Raw genomic sequence first — 18,083 nt, 5'->3', positions numbered from 1 at the left:
ACGTGTTTCTGTTGTCGTACGTGTTCCTGTTGTTGTATGTATTTCTGTTGTTGTATGTGTTTCTGTTGCTGTACGTGTTTCTGTTGTTGTATGTGTTTCTGTTGCTGTTCACGTACTTGTTGTTGTACTGTGTTCTCGTGAACTGCTTGTGTTTATTTGTGTTGTTTGTTCTAGGTCCGTAAGGAGCCCGGGTTTCCAAAAATTGTGGCTTGTAGCCTTGGTCAAAGGTTTGGCGAAAGCCTTCGCCACGCCTGCCACGGGTAACAGAGGCGTAGGAGGGCCTCTGTCCCGGGCCAGAGCGTGAGCGGCCGTACGGGGGAGAGTGACGTCTGCTGCGGCTGTAAGCCCAGGCTCGCACCTCTCCGCGGTGGTCAAGCCGGCCACGGCGGTAGCGAACCTCGGTCCAGCCAGCGTCCTCACTATATCCCCTCATGTTTAAACAGGTAAGTGTTAGGTTAAATCTATATATTTTTGTTTTTTTTGGTCTTTTTTTGTTTTTTTTGAAAATAAAATGAAAATAAAATAAAACCACAATTTGGGTTGTAAAATAAAAGAGTTGTGAAAAAGATAAACTAAATAACAGGCTTTGTTGCAACGTTTCGACCCGAATCTGGGTCTTCTTCAGGCAGCCTGTTTAAAACAAAACAAAATAAAAGCTATTTCTCCTATATTCTCTAACTGACGTGTGTGTGTGTCTGCTCCTAGTGAGACGTCTGCTCTGGTCGAAGGGCGAAGAGAGAGTGAGGAGAGACGTGTGTATCTCCCCTCAGCACCTCTGCTCAGGCCCCTCCCTCGCAGAGACACACAGTGAGAGAGTTAGGCTTTAGTATTTTTCGAATTTGAATTTGAATTTGAGCCAATAGGAGAGCAGGATTTTTAGGAATTGTTTTTTGTGGTTATATTTATTATATTTCATTAAAATTTTAATTGAAATTAATTTTTGACTATGTGTTGTTTGTTTTGGTGTGCTTTTTTCAAATTTTGGTGTTTGCATTAAATCAGTTTATTTAGTTTTTATAGATAGGAGGTAAGTATTAGGTCTTTAGGGTGTGTATTAATATTTCTTTTTCAGGTAAGGTAAGTATAGATAATGATGTATATTTTTAATAATGTTTCCTTTTCAGGTACGGTAAGTATTATGTTTTGTTATTTTTATTATATTATTATTTACATTAGGTGGAAATTTGAGGGTCAGGCACGTCTCGTACGTGAGAGCTGGAGGCACGGGCGTGTTAGGGTTGGGGTTTGGGATCGGGTTAGGGTTAGGGTTAGGGTTGGGGTTTGGGATCGGGTTAGGGTTAGGGTTAGGGATAGGGGAAGGGTTAGGGTTAGGGTTAGGGATAGGGGAAGGGTTAGGGTTAGGGTTAGGGATAGGGGAAGGGTTAAGGTTAGGGTTAGGGGTTAGGGGAAGGGTTAAGGTTAGGGTTAGGGGTTAGGGGTTAGGGTTAGGGGAAGGGTTAGGGTTAGGGATAGGGGAAGGGTTAAGGTTAGGGTTAGGGGTTAGGGTTAGGGATAGGGGACCCGATCCAGTGCGCTGGCCATCACAGCTCCCCAGAGAGACCATGCCCTACTTCTCATTGAGGCCGTGGGGATGTCGCGTGCCCAGTCCCAAAATCCAGAGACGTTCAGCCCTCCGCCTCTGGGCCACGCTCCATCTGGGGTTGGCCTCAAGGACCGAGACACGGACCGCGTCCCACCCGTGGAGGACATAGTGTCCCACCACCAGCCTCTGAGTTTCCTTCTTCCTCAAAACATTGTGCCGATGCTGAGTGAACCTCACCAGGATTGTGTTTCCCGTCTCCCCCACATACTTTGCCCCACAGGTGGCACAGGTGATCAGGTACACACAATTCCTGGTGAGAGGGCTTCCCCGCAGCTGACACTGAAAAATAGTTTTATTTTGAGAGTTTTGCAGCCATGTTTGGTGCTTAAAAAATTGCCCGTGACCTCTGGGTGCAGAGGTCAACAAAGGCGACAGTTTTGCCTTCACTAAATAGGACTGCAGGTTCCTATTTTTCCTAAAGGCTGCGATGATCCTCCTCTCCTGCAGCACATTTGTGTCTGCCATAAAGGAGGTGAAATGACCCCTAATGACCCTCACAAGCTTCACAGTTGACGGTGAAAATGTAGTGACAAAGGGGAGAACAGGAGAGGTCTGTACCGGCCTTTTCTCCTGAAAAGTTTTAAAACTTTTCCTTAAAAAGGAGCGAGAGTACCCTCTTGTGGCCAGAGCCGAGAATGGCACTTTCGTGGCCTGTTTAAAATCCCCTTTGTCACTACAGATCCTGTGAAATCTCAGGAGCTGAGATTTCACCAGCCCAGCAAAGGTGTGCTTGGGATGGTGGCTGGTTCTAAAGAGCAGAGCGTGAGTGTCTGTCTCTTTAAAGAACACCCTCACATCCAGCCTGCCTGTCTCCCTGAACCCCGCTCCTTTGTAGGTGGTGGTGTCCAGGAAGTCGACCGAGGTGTAGCTGGTGGTGGATTTGAGGGTGATGGACTGGTTGTGGGTGTTCAGGGTCTGTAAAAAAACTTGGAAATCCTCCTCTGAGTGGGGCCAGACACCCCAGATATCGTCCAGATATCTGAGGTAATGGAGGGGTTTCTTTTGGCAGGAGGCCAGGGCTGATGTCTCCCACTCAGCCATGAAAATGTTGGCGTATGCCGGGGCAAATTTCTTCCCCATGGCCGTGCCCTTAATTTGGAGGAAGAAATCCTCATTAAAAACAAAATCATTCCTAGTCAAATTAATCTCTAATAACTGAATCAATTCTTTGTCTGGCCTCTTTTTGTTTTTGAATTTATAGAATGTGTTTTTGACAGCCTGTATGCCCTCCTGTGTGTCAATATTAGTATACAGGCTGTCAATGTCAATAGTAAATAACATGGCGTCATGTGGGATGTGGAGGCTCCTAATAATTTCAACGAAATGATATGTGTCTTTAATGTAGCTCTCATGTTTGGTCGACAGGGGGTTCAAGAAGAAGTCGATGTATTCAGCCGTGTTGTAGGTGTCACTGCTGCAGTCCGACACAATAGGCCTGCCTGGAGGGATTTCGTGCGGCCTACTCCATTTCGCAGGATCCTTGTGAATTTTAGGGAGCATATAGAACAGCCTGGGCCTGGGTTCAGGTGTGCCCATCAGGTAAGTCTTTTGTTTGAAGTTAATAAATTTTTTAATGTAAAGATTGTCTATAATTTTTTCTATTAATTTAATTGTGTCCGGATAAATAGGTTTCTCTAATTTAGAATAATATTTTTTATCGTTAAGCTGTCTATACCCCTCCCACAGATACTGTTCCCTGTCCATAATGACCACCACACTGCCCTTATCAGCTGGCTTGATAACAATATTTTTATTATTTTTCAGCTCCTCCAGAGCAGCCACCTCCTCAGGGCTGAGGTTTGGCTCATTGTGGCTGAGTCTGAAGTGCTGATCAAAATGACTGACATCAGCTGTGATGAGGGCAGTGAGCTCTGGCGGTAGTGTGCCAGCAGGGGGCGTCCATGTGGAGGATGGGGTGAATTTAGGGGGCTCTGTTTGTTGTTTATGTTGGAAGTGTGAAGCTAATTTTAATTGTCTGTGATATTGCTGTAAGTCAAATCTACTTTTTTCTATGAGGTTCTTATTGCTGCCCTTTGTGGGAATAAAATTTAGTCCCCTGTTAAGCAGGGTCAATTGTGGGGTTGTGGGTTTGAAATTTTTGGCCAGAATTAAAACATTTTTAGTCCCCTCCTGTGCGTGCAGGCTTCTGGGGATTTCTAGTTTAGGTGCTGGCCCCAGTGCTGCAGCATGAGACCAGCAGTGTCCTTCGTCCAGTGAATTTTGTCCTCCACTGTTTTAAAGGAGCTGTTGGGGAGTTTGGGGATGTGTTTCTGATTTTTTTGTATGTATTCGTTCAGGCGGAGGAGGGCATCCATCTCTGAGACAGGCAGGGCCCCAGAATAATTAATTAAAGGTACCCAAATCTCCGCCTGAGGAAATTTGTTGGTGGCAGCCCTCACTGCCGCCTGCATCTGTTTAATTGTGGTTTGTTGTATGTTTTGACCTCTGTTGTTTAGGCCGAAGGACAGGATCACCTTCTCCACCGTGGTGGAGACGATGGTCCTGGAGAGGATGGCCTCAGCGTGTCTGAAGGTGGCCCCTGGGAAGCTGTCAATCTGCAGCCCCTCGATGTCGCAGGGTGGGATTCTGGCGACGTTCGAGTCTCCCATGACGAGCCATTTCTTCGTCACACTGAGGTTCCAGTCCTTCATTTTGTTTCGTGTGTTTATGTGTCTGCTTGGTCTGCATGTCGGTGTCTGTGGAGTGCTGTCTGTGTGTGTTTGTGTTTGTGTTATTTTAGGGGGTGCTGTTTTCTCAGGAGCCGCTGTTTTTGGCCCCAGACTGAGCTTCTTTTGGACAGCTGACCTCAGTCTGCCCGAAGGTGGAACGAGGGCAGGACTCGGACTGATGTCCTCGTCCATGCCCTCGAACACACAGGGGTTTGGTGGTCTGTCGACCCTGGCTGGAGTGCGTGTGGTCCTCTGGGCCTTAGGTGAGGTCTCCTGAGGAGCAGGGGGGAGGGGGGTGTCCTCTCCCATCACCGGGGACCAGTCTCCCCGGGCAGGCTCCGTCATGGTGGCCACGGAGGTCACCACAGTCGGGCGCTGAGGGACAATGTCCGCCCTCACGACCATGACGTTGTCCCGAGGAGGGGTCACGGTGAGGGGGACGGGGGGGATGATGAGGGTGGGGGGCACGCACTCTGTTTGAGTCGCTGTTGGTGCAGGTGAGGGTGTTTGTGTGACTGGAGCTGTGAGTGTGGGTGTGTGTGTGGTTGGAAGTGTGGGTGTGTGTGTGGTTGCTTGTGTGAGTGTGGGTGTGTGTGTGGTTGGTAGTGTGGGTGTGTGTGTGGGTGCTTGTGTGAGTGTGGGTGTGTGTGTGTCTGTGGTCTGTGGGACCCCAGCCACTAACAGAGCCTCTGTCTGCTTTAATGTGTCCTCCTCCAGGCGGCGACCCAGGTTTCTGCGGGCCCAGGATGAAGCCACCTCAAAGGGCCTCCGCCAGTGGTGTGCAGACATGTGGGTGAGTTTCCCCACCTCCTGCTCCATGACCCCCTGATAGTGGTCTCTAAGAATCAGGACCGTGGTGAAGGCCCAATTCTTAGCGTTCCCCTCTATCAGTGCCTGCGTGTGAGGAGTGGGGGCCGCTGGCTTGATGTTGTCAGCCAGCGACTGTCCCATTTTGGCGATGGCAGAGGGAGGTTCGTCCGCCGACACGTTTTTCAGGTGGTGGACAGTTTTAATGATGGTGTGTATCACACGCACCTTCCCAACAAAGTCGGGGTCGTCCGACCGTTCCTCCTCGCCACGCTGTTGTTGATTGTTCCTATTCGTGTTGTTGTACGTGTTCCTGTTGTTGTATGTGTTCCTGTTGCTGTATGTGTTCCTGTTGTCGTACGTGTTTCTGTTGTCGTACGTGTTCCTGTTGTTGTATGTATTTCTGTTGTTGTATGTGTTTCTGTTGCTGTACGTGTTTCTGTTGTTGTATGTGTTTCTGTTGCTGTTCACGTACTTGTTGTTGTACTGTGTTCTCGTGAACTGCTTGTGTTTATTTGTGTTGTTTGTTCTAGGTCCGTAAGGAGCCTGGGTTTCCAAAAATTGTGGCTTGTAGCCTTGGTCAAAGGTTTGGCGAAAGCCTTCGCCACGCCTGCCACGGGTAACAGAGGCGTAGGAGGGCCTCTGTCCCGGGCCAGAGCGTGAGCGGCCGTACGGGGGAGAGTGACGTCTGCTGCGGCTGTAAGCCCAGGCTCGCACCTCTCCGCGGTGGTCAAGCCGGCCACGGCGGTAGCGAACCTCGGTCCAGCCAGCGTCCTCACTATATCCCCTCATGTTTAAACAGGTAAGTGTTAGGTTAAATCTATATATTTTTGTTTTTTTTGGTCTTTTTTTGTTTTTTTTGAAAATAAAATGAAAATAAAATAAAACCACAATTTGGGTTGTAAAATAAAAGAGTTGTGAAAAAGATAAACTAAATAACAGGCTTTGTTGCAACGTTTCGACCCGAATCTGGGTCTTCTTCAGGCAGCCTGTTTAAAACAAAACAAAATAAAAGCTATTTCTCCTATATTCTCTAACTGACGTGTGTGTGTGTCTGCTCCTAGTGAGACGTCTGCTCTGGTCGAAGGGCGAAGAGAGAGTGAGGAGAGACGTGTGTATCTCCCCTCAGCACCTCTGCTCAGGCCCCTCCCTCGCAGAGACACACAGTGAGAGAGTTAGGCTTTAGTATTTTTCGAATTTGAATTTGAATTTGAGCCAATAGGAGAGCAGGATTTTTAGGAATTGTTTTTTGTGGTTATATTTATTATATTTCATTAAAATTTTAATTGAAATTAATTTTTGACTATGTGTTGTTTGTTTTGGTGTGCTTTTTTCAAATTTTGGTGTTTGCATTAAATCAGTTTATTTAGTTTTTATAGATAGGAGGTAAGTATTAGGTCTTTAGGGTGTGTATTAATATTTCTTTTTCAGGTAAGGTAAGTATAGATAATGATGTATATTTTTAATAATGTTTCCTTTTCAGGTACGGTAAGTATTATGTTTTGTTATTTTTATTATATTATTATTTACATTAGGTGGAAATTTGAGGGTCAGGCACGTCTCGTACGTGAGAGCTGGAGGCACGGGCGTGTTAGGGTTGGGGTTTGGGATCGGGTTAGGGTTAGGGTTAGGGTTGGGGTTTGGGATCGGGTTAGGGTTAGGGTTAGGGATAGGGGAAGGGTTAGGGTTAGGGTTAGGGATAGGGGAAGGGTTAGGGTTAGGGTTAGGGATAGGGGAAGGGTTAAGGTTAGGGTTAGGGGTTAGGGGAAGGGTTAAGGTTAGGGTTAGGGGTTAGGGGTTAGGGTTAGGGGAAGGGTTAGGGTTAGGGATAGGGGAAGGGTTAAGGTTAGGGTTAGGGGTTAGGGTTAGGGATAGGGGACCCGATAGGGTTAGGGTTAGGGTTAGGGTTAGGGTTAGGGTTAGGGTAGGGTTAGGGTTAGGGTTAGGGTTAGGGTTAGGGTTAGGGTTAGGGTTAGGGTTAGGGTTAGGGTTAGGGTTAGGGTTAGGGTTAGGGTTAGGGTTTAGGGTTAGGGTTAGGGTTAGGGTTAGGGTTAGGGTTAGGGTTAGGGTTAGGGTTAGGGTTAGGGTTAGGGTTAGGGTTAGGGTTAGGGTTAGGGTTAGGGTTAGGGTTAGGGTTAGGGTTAGGGTTAGGGTTAGGGTTAGGGTTAGGGTTAGGGTTAGGGTTAGGGTTAGGGTTAGGGTTAGGGTTAGGGTTAGGGTTAGGGTTAGGGTTAGGGTTAGGGTTAGGGTTAGGGTTAGGGTTAGGGTTAGGGTTAGGGTTAGGGTTAGGGTTAGGGTTAGGGTTAGGGTTAGGGTTAGGGTTAGGGTTAGGGTTAGGGTTAGGGTTAGGGTTAGGGTTAGGGTTAGGGTTAGGGTTAGGGTTAGGGTTAGGGTTAGGGTTAGGGTTAGGGTTAGGGTTAGGGTTAGGGTTAGGGTTAGGGTTAGGGTTAGGGTTAGGGTTAGGGTTAGGGTTAGGGTTAGGGTTAGGGTTAGGGTTAGGGTTAGGGTTAGGGTTAGGGTTAGGGTTAGGGTTAGGGTTAGGGTTAGGGTTAGGGTTAGGGTTAGGGTTAGGGTTAGGGTTAGGGTTAGGGTTAGGGTTAGGGTTAGGGTTAGGGTTAGGGTTAGGGTTAGGGTTAGGGTTAGGGTTAGGGTTAGGGTTAGGGTTAGGGTTAGGGTTAGGGTTAGGGTTAGGGTTAGGGTTAGGGTTAGGGTTAGGGTTAGGGTTAGGGTTAGGGTTAGGGTTAGGGTTAGGGTTAGGGTTAGGGTTAGGGTTAGGGTTAGGGTTAGGGTTAGGGTTAGGGTTAGGGTTAGGGTTAGGGTTAGGGTTAGGGTTAGGGTTAGGGTTAGGGTTAGGGTTAGGGTTAGGGTTAGGGTTAGGGTTAGGGTTAGGGTTAGGGTTAGGGTTAGGGTTAGGGTTAGGGTTAGGGTTAGGGTTAGGGTTAGGGTTAGGGTTAGGGTTAGGGTTAGGGTTAGGGTTAGGGTTAGGGTTAGGGTTAGGGTTAGGGTTAGGGTTAGGGTTAGGGTTAGGGTTAGGGTTAGGGTTAGGGTTAGGGTTAGGGTTAGGGTTAGGGTTAGGGTTAGGGTTAGGGTTAGGGTTAGGGTTAGGGTTAGGGTTAGGGTTAGGGTTAGGGTTAGGGTTAGGGTTAGGGTTAGGGTTAGGGTTAGGGTTAGGGTTAGGGTTAGGGTTAGGGTTAGGGTTAGGGTTAGGGTTAGGGTTAGGGTTAGGGTTAGGGTTAGGGTTAGGGTTAGGGTTAGGGTTAGGGTTAGGGTTAGGGTTAGGGTTAGGGTTAGGGTTAGGGTTAGGGTTAGGGTTAGGGTTAGGGTTAGGGTTAGGGTTAGGGTTAGGGTTAGGGTTAGGGTTAGGGTTAGGGTTAGGGTTAGGGTTAGGGTTAGGGTTAGGGTTAGGGTTAGGGTTAGGGTTAGGGTTAGGGTTAGGGTTAGGGTTAGGGTTAGGGTTAGGGTTAGGGTTAGGGTTAGGGTTAGGGTTAGGGTTAGGGTTAGGGTTAGGGTTAGGGTTAGGGTTAGGGTTAGGGTTAGGGTTAGGGTTAGGGTTAGGGTTAGGGTTAGGGTTAGGGTTAGGGTTAGGGTTAGGGTTAGGGTTAGGGTTAGGGTTAGGGTTAGGGTTAGGGTTAGGGTTAGGGTTAGGGTTAGGGTTAGGGTTAGGGTTAGGGTTAGGGTTAGGGTTAGGGTTAGGGTTAGGGTTAGGGTTAGGGTTAGGGTTAGGGTTAGGGTTAGGGTTAGGGTTAGGGTTAGGGTTAGGGTTAGGGTTAGGGTTAGGGTTAGGGTTAGGGTTAGGGTTAGGGTTAGGGTTAGGGTTAGGGTTAGGGTTAGGGTTAGGGTTAGGGTTAGGGTTAGGGTTAGGGTTAGGGTTAGGGTTAGGGTTAGGGTTAGGGTTAGGGTTAGGGTTAGGGTTAGGGTTAGGGTTAGGGTTAGGGTTAGGGTTAGGGTTAGGGTTAGGGTTAGGGTTAGGGTTAGGGTTAGGGTTAGGGTTAGGGTTAGGGTTAGGGTTAGGGTTAGGGTTAGGGTTAGGGTTAGGGTTAGGGTTAGGGTTAGGGTTAGGGTTAGGGTTAGGGTTAGGGTTAGGGTTAGGGTTAGGGTTAGGGTTAGGGTTAGGGTTAGGGTTAGGGTTAGGGTTAGGGTTAGGGTTAGGGTTAGGGTTAGGGTTAGGGTTAGGGTTAGGGTTAGGGTTAGGGTTAGGGTTAGGGTTAGGGTTAGGGTTAGGGTTAGGGTTAGGGTTAGGGTTAGGGTTAGGGTTAGGGTTAGGGTTAGGGTTAGGGTTAGGGTTAGGGTTAGGGTTAGGGTTAGGGTTAGGGTTAGGGTTAGGGTTAGGGTTAGGGTTAGGGTTAGGGTTAGGGTTAGGGTTAGGGTTAGGGTTAGGGTTAGGGTTAGGGTTAGGGTTAGGGTTAGGGTTAGGGTTAGGGTTAGGGTTAGGGTTAGGGTTAGGGTTAGGGTTAGGGTTAGGGTTAGGGTTAGGGTTAGGGTTAGGGTTAGGGTTAGGGTTAGGGTTAGGGTTAGGGTTAGGGTTAGGGTTAGGGTTAGGGTTAGGGTTAGGGTTAGGGTTAGGGTTAGGGTTAGGGTTAGGGTTAGGGTTAGGGTTAGGGTTAGGGTTAGGGTTAGGGTTAGGGTTAGGGTTAGGGTTAGGGTTAGGGTTAGGGTTAGGGTTAGGGTTAGGGTTAGGGTTAGGGTTAGGGTTAGGGTTAGGGTTAGGGTTAGGGTTAGGGTTAGGGTTAGGGTTAGGGTTAGGGTTAGGGTTAGGGTTAGGGTTAGGGTTAGGGTTAGGGTTAGGGTTAGGGTTAGGGTTAGGGTTAGGGTTAGGGTTAGGGTTAGGGTTAGGGTTAGGGTTAGGGTTAGGGTTAGGGTTAGGGTTAGGGTTAGGGTTAGGGTTAGGGTTAGGGTTAGGGTTAGGGTTAGGGTTAGGGTTAGGGTTAGGGTTAGGGTTAGGGTTAGGGTTAGGGTTAGGGTTAGGGTTAGGGTTAGGGTTAGGGTTAGGGTTAGGGTTAGGGTTAGGGTTAGGGTTAGGGTTAGGGTTAGGGTTAGGGTTAGGGTTAGGGTTAGGGTTAGGGTTAGGGTTAGGGTTAGGGTTAGGGTTAGGGTTAGGGTTAGGGTTAGGGTTAGGGTTAGGGTTAGGGTTAGGGTTAGGGTTAGGGTTAGGGTTAGGGTTAGGGTTAGGGTTAGGGTTAGGGTTAGGGTTAGGGTTAGGGTTAGGGTTAGGGTTAGGGTTAGGGTTAGGGTTAGGGTTAGGGTTAGGGTTAGGGTTAGGGTTAGGGTTAGGGTTAGGGTTAGGGTTAGGGTTAGGGTTAGGGTTAGGGTTAGGGTTAGGGTTAGGGTTAGGGTTAGGGTTAGGGTTAGGGTTAGGGTTAGGGTTAGGGTTAGGGTTAGGGTTAGGGTTAGGGTTAGGGTTAGGGTTAGGGTTAGGGTTAGGGTTAGGGTTAGGGTTAGGGTTAGGGTTAGGGTTAGGGTTAGGGTTAGGGTTAGGGTTAGGGTTAGGGTTAGGGTTAGGGTTAGGGTTAGGGTTAGGGTTAGGGTTAGGGTTAGGGTTAGGGTTAGGGTTAGGGTTAGGGTTAGGGTTAGGGTTAGGGTTAGGGTTAGGGTTAGGGTTAGGGTTAGGGTTAGGGTTAGGGTTAGGGTTAGGGTTAGGGTTAGGGTTAGGGTTAGGGTTAGGGTTAGGGTTAGGGTTAGGGTTAGGGTTAGGGTTAGGGTTAGGGTTAGGGTTAGGGTTAGGGTTAGGGTTAGGGTTAGGGTTAGGGTTAGGGTTAGGGTTAGGGTTAGGGTTAGGGTTAGGGTTAGGGTTAGGGTTAGGGTTAGGGTTAGGGTTAGGGTTAGGGTTAGGGTTAGGGTTAGGGTTAGGGTTAGGGTTAGGGTTAGGGTTAGGGTTAGGGTTAGGGTTAGGGTTAGGGTTAGGGTTAGGGTTAGGGTTAGGGTTAGGGTTAGGGTTAGGGTTAGGGTTAGGGTTAGGGTTAGGGTTAGGGTTAGGGTTAGGGTTAGGGTTAGGGTTAGGGTTAGGGTTAGGGTTAGGGTTAGGGTTAGGGTTAGGGTTAGGGTTAGGGTTAGGGTTAGGGTTAGGGTTAGGGTTAGGGTTAGGGTTAGGGTTAGGGTTAGGGTTAGGGTTAGGGTTAGGGTTAGGGTTAGGGTTAGGGTTAGGGTTAGGGTTAGGGTTAGGGTTAGGGTTAGGGTTAGGGTTAGGGTTAGGGTTAGGGTTAGGGTTAGGGTTAGGGTTAGGGTTAGGGTTAGGGTTAGGGTTAGGGTTAGGGTTAGGGTTAGGGTTAGGGTTAGGGTTAGGGTTAGGGTTAGGGTTAGGGTTAGGGTTAGGGTTAGGGTTAGGGTTAGGGTTAGGGTTAGGGTTAGGGTTAGGGTTAGGGTTAGGGTTAGGGTTAGGGTTAGGGTTAGGGTTAGGGTTAGGGTTAGGGTTAGGGTTAGGGTTAGGGTTAGGGTTAGGGTTAGGGTTAGGGTTAGGGTTAGGGTTAGGGTTAGGGTTAGGGTTAGGGTTAGGGTTAGGGTTAGGGTTAGGGTTAGGGTTAGGGTTAGGGTTAGGGTTAGGGTTAGGGTTAGGGTTAGGGTTAGGGTTAGGGTTAGGGTTAGGGTTAGGGTTAGGGTTAGGGTTAGGGTTAGGGTTAGGGTTAGGGTTAGGGTTAGGGTTAGGGTTAGGGTTAGGGTTAGGGTTAGGGTTAGGGTTAGGGTTAGGGTTAGGGTTAGGGTTAGGGTTAGGGTTAGGGTTAGGGTTAGGGTTAGGGTTAGGGTTAGGGTTAGGGTTAGGGTTAGGGTTAGGGTTAGGGTTAGGGTTAGGGTTAGGGTTAGGGTTAGGGTTAGGGTTAGGGTTAGGGTTAGGGTTAGGGTTAGGGTTAGGGTTAGGGTTAGGGTTAGGGTTAGGGTTAGGGTTAGGGTTAGGGTTAGGGTTAGGGTTAGGGTTAGGGTTAGGGTTAGGGTTAGGGTTAGGGTTAGGGTTAGGGTTAGGGTTAGGGTTAGGGTTAGGGTTAGGGTTAGGGTTAGGGTTAGGGTTAGGGTTAGGGTTAGGGTTAGGGTTAGGGTTAGGGTTAGGGTTAGGGTTAGGGTTAGGGTTAGGGTTAGGGTTAGGGTTAGGGTTAGGGTTAGGGTTAGGGTTAGGGTTAGGGTTAGGGTTAGGGTTAGGGTTAGGGTTAGGGTTAGGGTTAGGGTTAGGGTTAGGGTTAGGGTTAGGGTTAGGGTTAGGGTTAGGGTTAGGGTTAGGGTTAGGGTTAGGGTTAGGGTTAGGGTTAGGGTTAGGGTTAGGGTTAGGGTTAGGGTTAGGGTTAGGGTTAGGGTTAGGGTTAGGGTTAGGGTTAGGGTTAGGGTTAGGGTTAGGGTTAGGGTTAGGGTTAGGGTTAGGGTTAGGGTTAGGGTTAGGGTTAGGGTTAGGGTTAGGGTTAGGGTTAGGGTTAGGGTTAGGGTTAGGGTTAGGGTTAGGGTTAGGGTTAGGGTTAGGGTTAGGGTTAGGGTTAGGGTTAGGGTTAGGGTTAGGGTTAGGGTTAGGGTTAGGGTTAGGGTTAGGGTTAGGGTTAGGGTTAGGGTTAGGGTTAGGGTTAGGGTTAGGGTTAGGGTTAGGGTTAGGGTTAGGGTTAGGGTTAGGGTTAGGGTTAGGGTTAGGGTTAGGGTTAGGGTTAGGGTTAGGGTTAGGGTTAGGGTTAGGGTTAGGGTTAGGGTTAGGGTTAGGGTTAGGGTTAGGGTTAGGGTTAGGGTTAGGGTTAGGGTTAGGGTTAGGGTTAGGGTTAGGGTTAGGGTTAGGGTTAGGGTTAGGGTTAGGGTTAGGGTTAGGGTTAGGGTTAGGGTTAGGGTTAGGGTTAGGGTTAGGGTTAGGGTTAGGGTTAGGGTTAGGGTTAGGGTTAGGGTTAGGGTTAGGGTTAGGGTTAGGGTTAGGGTTAGGGTTAGGGTTAGGGTTAGGGTTAGGGTTAGGGTTAGGGTTAGGGTTAGGGTTAGGGTTAGGGTTAGGGTTAGGGTTAGGGTTAGGGTTAGGGTTAGGGTTAGGGTTAGGGTTAGGGTTAGGGTTAGGGTTAGGGTTAGGGTTAGGGTTAGGGTTAGGGTTAGGGTTAGGGTTAGGGTTAGGGTTAGGGTTAGGGTTAGGGTTAGGGTTAGGGTTAGGGTTAGGGTTAGGGTTAGGGTTAGGGTTAGGGTTAGGGTTAGGGTTAGGGTTAGGGTTAGGGTTAGGGTTAGGGTTAGGGTTAGGGTTAGGGTTAGGGTTAGGGTTAGGGTTAGGGTTAGGGTTAGGGTTAGGGTTAGGGTTAGGGTTAGGGTTAGGGTTAGGGTTAGGGTTAGGGTTAGGGTTAGGGTTAGGGTTAGGGTTAGGGTTAGGGTTAGGGTTAGGGTTAGGGTTAGGGTTAGGGTTAGGGTTAGGGTTAGGGTTAGGGTTAGGGTTAGGGTTAGGGTTAGGGTTAGGGTTAGGGTTAGGGTTAGGGTTAGGGTTAGGGTTAGGGTTAGGGTTAGGGTTAGGGTTAGGGTTAGGGTTAGGGTTAGGGTTAGGGTTAGGGTTAGGGTTAGGGTTAGGGTTAGGGTTAGGGTTAGGGTTAGGGTTAGGGTTAGGGTTAGGGTTAGGGTTAGGGTTAGGGTTAGGGTTAGGGTTAGGGTTAGGGTTAGGGTTAGGGTTAGGGTTAGGGTTAGGGTTAGGGTTAGGGTTAGGGTTAGGGTTAGGGTTAGGGTTAGGGTTAGGGTTAGGGTTAGGGTTAGGGTTAGGGTTAGGGTTAGGGTTAGGGTTAGGGTTAGGGTTAGGGTTAGGGTTAGGGTTAGGGTTAGGGTTAGGGTTAGGGTTAGGGTTAGGGTTAGGGTTAGGGTTAGGGTTAGGGTTAGGGTTAGGGTTAGGGTTAGGGTTAGGGTTAGGGTTAGGGTTAGGGTTAGGGTTAGGGTTAGGGTTAGGGTTAGGGTTAGGGTTAGGGTTAGGGTTAGGGTTAGGGTTAGGGTTAGGGTTAGGGTTAGGGTTAGGGTTAGGGTTAGGGTTAGGGTTAGGGTTAGGGTTAGGGTTAGGGTTAGGGTTAGGGTTAGGGTTAGGGTTAGGGTTAGGGTTAGGGTTAGGGTTAGGGTTAGGGTTAGGGTTAGGGTTAGGGTTAGGGTTAGGGTTAGGGTTAGGGTTAGGGTTAGGGTTAGGGTTAGGGTTAGGGTTAGGGTTAGGGTTAGGGTTAGGGTTAGGGTTAGGGTTAGGGTTAGGGTTAGGGTTAGGGTTAGGGTTAGGGTTAGGGTTAGGGTTAGGGTTAGGGTTAGGGTTAGGGTTAGGGTTAGGGTTAGGGTTAGGGTTAGGGTTAGGGTTAGGGTTAGGGTTAGGGTTAGGGTTAGGGTTAGGGTTAGGGTTAGGGTTAGGGTTAGGGTTAGGGTTAGGGTTAGGGTTAGGGTTAGGGTTAGGGTTAGGGTTAGGGTTAGGGTTAGGGTTAGGGTTAGGGTTAGGGTTAGGGTTAGGGTTAGGGTTAGGGTTAGGGTTAGGGTTAGGGTTAGGGTTAGGGTTAGGGTTAGGGTTAGGGTTAGGGTTAGGGTTAGGGTTAGGGTTAGGGTTAGGGTTAGGGTTAGGGTTAGGGTTAGGGTTAGGGTTAGGGTTAGGGTTAGGGTTAGGGTTAGGGTTAGGGTTAGGGTTAGGGTTAGGGTTAGGGTTAGGGTTAGGGTTAGGGTTAGGGTTAGGGTTAGGGTTAGGGTTAGGGGTTAGGGTTAGGGTTAGGGTTAGGGTTAGGGTTAGGGTTAGGGTTAGGGTTAGGGTTAGGGTTAGGGTTAGGGTTAGGGTTAGGGTTAGGGTTAGGGTTAGGGTTAGGGTTAGGGTTAGGGTTAGGGTTAGGGTTAGGGTTAGGGTTAGGGTTAGGGTTAGGGTTAGGGTTAGGGTTAGGGTTAGGGTTAGGGTTAGGGTTAGGGTTAGGGTTAGGGTTAGGGTTAGGGTTAGGGTTAGGGTTAGGGTTAGGGTTAGGGTTAGGGTTAGGGTTAGGGTTAGGGTTAGGGTTAGGGTTAGGGTTAGGGTTAGGGTTAGGGTTAGGGTTAGGGTTAGGGTTAGGGTTAGGGTTAGGGTTAGGGTTAGGGTTAGGGTTAGGGTTAGGGTTAGGGTTAGGGTTAGGGTTAGGTTAGGGTTAGGGTTAGGGTTAGGGTTAGGGTTAGGGTTAGGGTTAGGGTTAGGGTTAGGGTTAGGGTTAGGGTTAGGGTTAGGGTTAGGGTTAGGGTTAGGGTTAGGGTTAGGGTTAGGGTTAGGGTTAGGGTTAGGGTTAGGGTTAGGGTTAGGGTTAGGGTTAGGGTTAGGGTTAGGGTTAGGGTTAGGGTTAGGGTTAGGGTTAGGGTTAGGGTTAGGGTTAGGGTTAGGGTTAGGGTTAGGGTTAGGGTTAGGGTTAGGGTTAGGGTTAGGGTTAGGGTTAGGGTTAGGGTTAGGGTTAGGGTTAGGGTTAGGGTTAGGGTTAGGGTTAGGGTTAGGGTTAGGGTTAGGGTTAGGGTTAGGGTTAGGGTTAGGGTTAGGGTTAGGGTTAGGGTTAGGGTTAGGGTTAGGGTTAGGGTTAGGGTTAGGGTTAGGGTTAGGGTTAGGGTTAGGGTTAGGGTTAGGGTTAGGGTTAGGGTTAGGGTTAGGGTTAGGGTTAGGGTTAGGGTTAGGGTTAGGGTTAGGGTTAGGGTTAGGGTTAGGGTTAGGGTTAGGGTTAGGGTTAGGGTTAGGGTTAGGGTTAGGGTTAGGGTTAGGGTTAGGGTTAGGGTTAGGGTTAGGGTTAGGGTTAGGGTTAGGGTTAGGGTTAGGGTTAGGGTTAGGGTTAGGGTTAGGGTTAGGGTTAGGGTTAGGGTTAGGGTTAGGGTTAGGGTTAGGGTTAGGGTTAGGGTTAGGGTTAGGGTTAGGGTTAGGGTTAGGGTTAGGGTTAGGGTTAGGGTTAGGGTTAGGGTTAGGGTTAGGGTTAGGGTTAGGGTTAGGGTTAGGGTTAGGGTTAGGGTTAGGGTTAGGGTTAGGGTTAGGGTTAGGGTTAGGGTTAGGGTTAGGGTTAGGGTTAGGGTTAGGGTTAGGGTTAGGGTTAGGGTTAGGGTTAGGGTTAGGGTTAGGGTTAGGGTTAGGGTTAGGGTTAGGGTTAGGGTTAGGGTTAGGGTTAGGGTTAGGGTTAGGGTTAGGGTTAGGGTTAGGGTTAGGGTTAGGGTTAGGGTTAGGGTTAGGGTTAGGGTTAGGGTTAGGGTTAGGGTTAGGGTTAGGGTTAGGGTTAGGGTTAGGGTTAGGGTTAGGGTTAGGGTTAGGGTTAGGGTTAGGGTTAGGGTTAGGGTTAGGGTTAGGGTTAGGGTTAGGGTTAGGGTTAGGGTTAGGGTTAGGGTTAGGGTTAGGGTTAGGGTTAGGGTTAGGGTTAGGGTTAGGGTTAGGGTTAGGGTTAGGGTTAGGGTTAGGGTTAGGGTTAGGGTTAGGGTTAGGGTTAGGGTTAGGGTTAGGGTTAGGGTTAGGGTTAGGGTTAGGGTTAGGGTTAGGGTTAGGGTTAGGGTTAGGGTTAGGGTTAGGGTTAGGGTTAGGGTTAGGGTTAGGGTTAGGGTTAGGGTTAGGGTTAGGGTTAGGGTTAGGGTTAGGGTTAGGGTTAGGGTTAGGGTTAGGGTTAGGGTTAGGGTTAGGGTTAGGGTTAGGGTTAGGGTTAGGGTTAGGGTTAGGGTTAGGGTTAGGGTTAGGGTTAGGGTTAGGGTTAGGGTTAGGGTTAGGGTTAGGGTTAGGGTTAGGGTTAGGGTTAGGGTTAGGGTTAGGGTTAGGGTTAGGGTTAGGGTTAGGGTTAGGGTTAGGGTTAGGGTTAGGGTTAGGGTTAGGGTTAGGGTTAGGGTTAGGGTTAGGGTTAGGGTTAGGGTTAGGGTTAGGGTTAGGGTTAGGGTTAGGGTTAGGGTTAGGGTTAGGGTTAGGGTTAGGGTTAGGGTTAGGGTTAGGGTTAGGGTTAGGGTTAGGGTTAGGGTTAGGGTTAGGGTTAGGGTTAGGGTTAGGGTTAGGGTTAGGGTTAGGGTTAGGGTTAGGGTTAGGGTTAGGGTTAGGGTTAGGGTTAGGGTTAGGGTTAGGGTTAGGGTTAGGGTTAGGGTTAGGGTTAGGGTTAGGGTTAGGGTTAGGGTTAGGGTTAGGGTTAGGGTTAGGGTTAGGGTTAGGGTTAGGGTTAGGGTTAGGGTTAGGGTTAGGGTTAGGGTTAGGGTTAGGGTTAGGGTTAGGGTTAGGGTTAGGGTTAGGGTTAGGGTTAGGGTTAGGGTTAGGGTTAGGGTTAGGGTTAGGGTTAGGGTTAGGGTTAGGGTTAGGGTTAGGGTTAGGGTTAGGGTTAGGGTTAGGGTTAGGGTTAGGGTTAGGGTTAGGGTTAGGGTTAGGGTTAGGGTTAGGGTTAGGGTTAGGGTTAGGGTTAGGGTTAGGGTTAGGGTTAGGGTTAGGGTTAGGGTTAGGGTTAGGGTTAGGGTTAGGGTTAGGGTTAGGGTTAGGGTTAGGGTTAGGGTTAGGGTTAGGGTTAGGGTTAGGGTTAGGGTTAGGGTTAGGGTTGAGGGTTAGGGTTAGGGTTAGGGTTAGGGTTAGGGTTAGGGTTAGGGTTAGGGTTAGGGTTAGGGTTAGGGTTAGGGTTAGGGTTAGGGTTAGGGTTAGGGTTAGGGTTAGGGTTAGGGTTAGGGTTAGGGTTAGGGTTAGGGTTAGGGTTAGGGTTAGGGTTAGGGTTAGGGTTAGGGTTAGGGTTAGGGTTAGGGTTAGGGTTAGGGTTAGGGTTAGGGTTAGGGTTAGGGTTAGGGTTAGGGTTAGGGTTAGGGTTAGGGTTAGGGTTAGGGTTAGGGTTAGGGTTAGGGTTAGGGTTAGGGTTAGGGTTAGGGTTAGGGTTAGGGTTAGGGTTAGGGTTAGGGTTAGGGTTAGGGTTAGGGTTAGGGTTAGGGTTAGGGTTAGGGTTAGGGTTAGGGTTAGGGTTAGGGTTAGGGTTAGGGTTAGGGTTAGGGTTAGGGTTAGGGTTAGGGTTAGGGTTAGGGTTAGGGTTAGGGTTAGGGTTAGGGTTAGGGTTAGGGTTAGGGTTAGGGTTAGGGTTAGGGTTAGGGTTAGGGTTAGGGTTAGGGTTAGGGTTAGGGTTAGGGTTAGGGTTAGGGTTAGGGTT

Source organism: Symphodus melops, assembly GCF_947650265.1.
Source record: "Symphodus melops genome assembly, contig: scaffold_86, whole genome shotgun sequence".
Classification (NCBI taxonomy): Eukaryota; Metazoa; Chordata; class Actinopteri; order Labriformes; family Labridae; genus Symphodus; species Symphodus melops.
Note: the sequence above shows the minus strand (reverse complement) of the source record.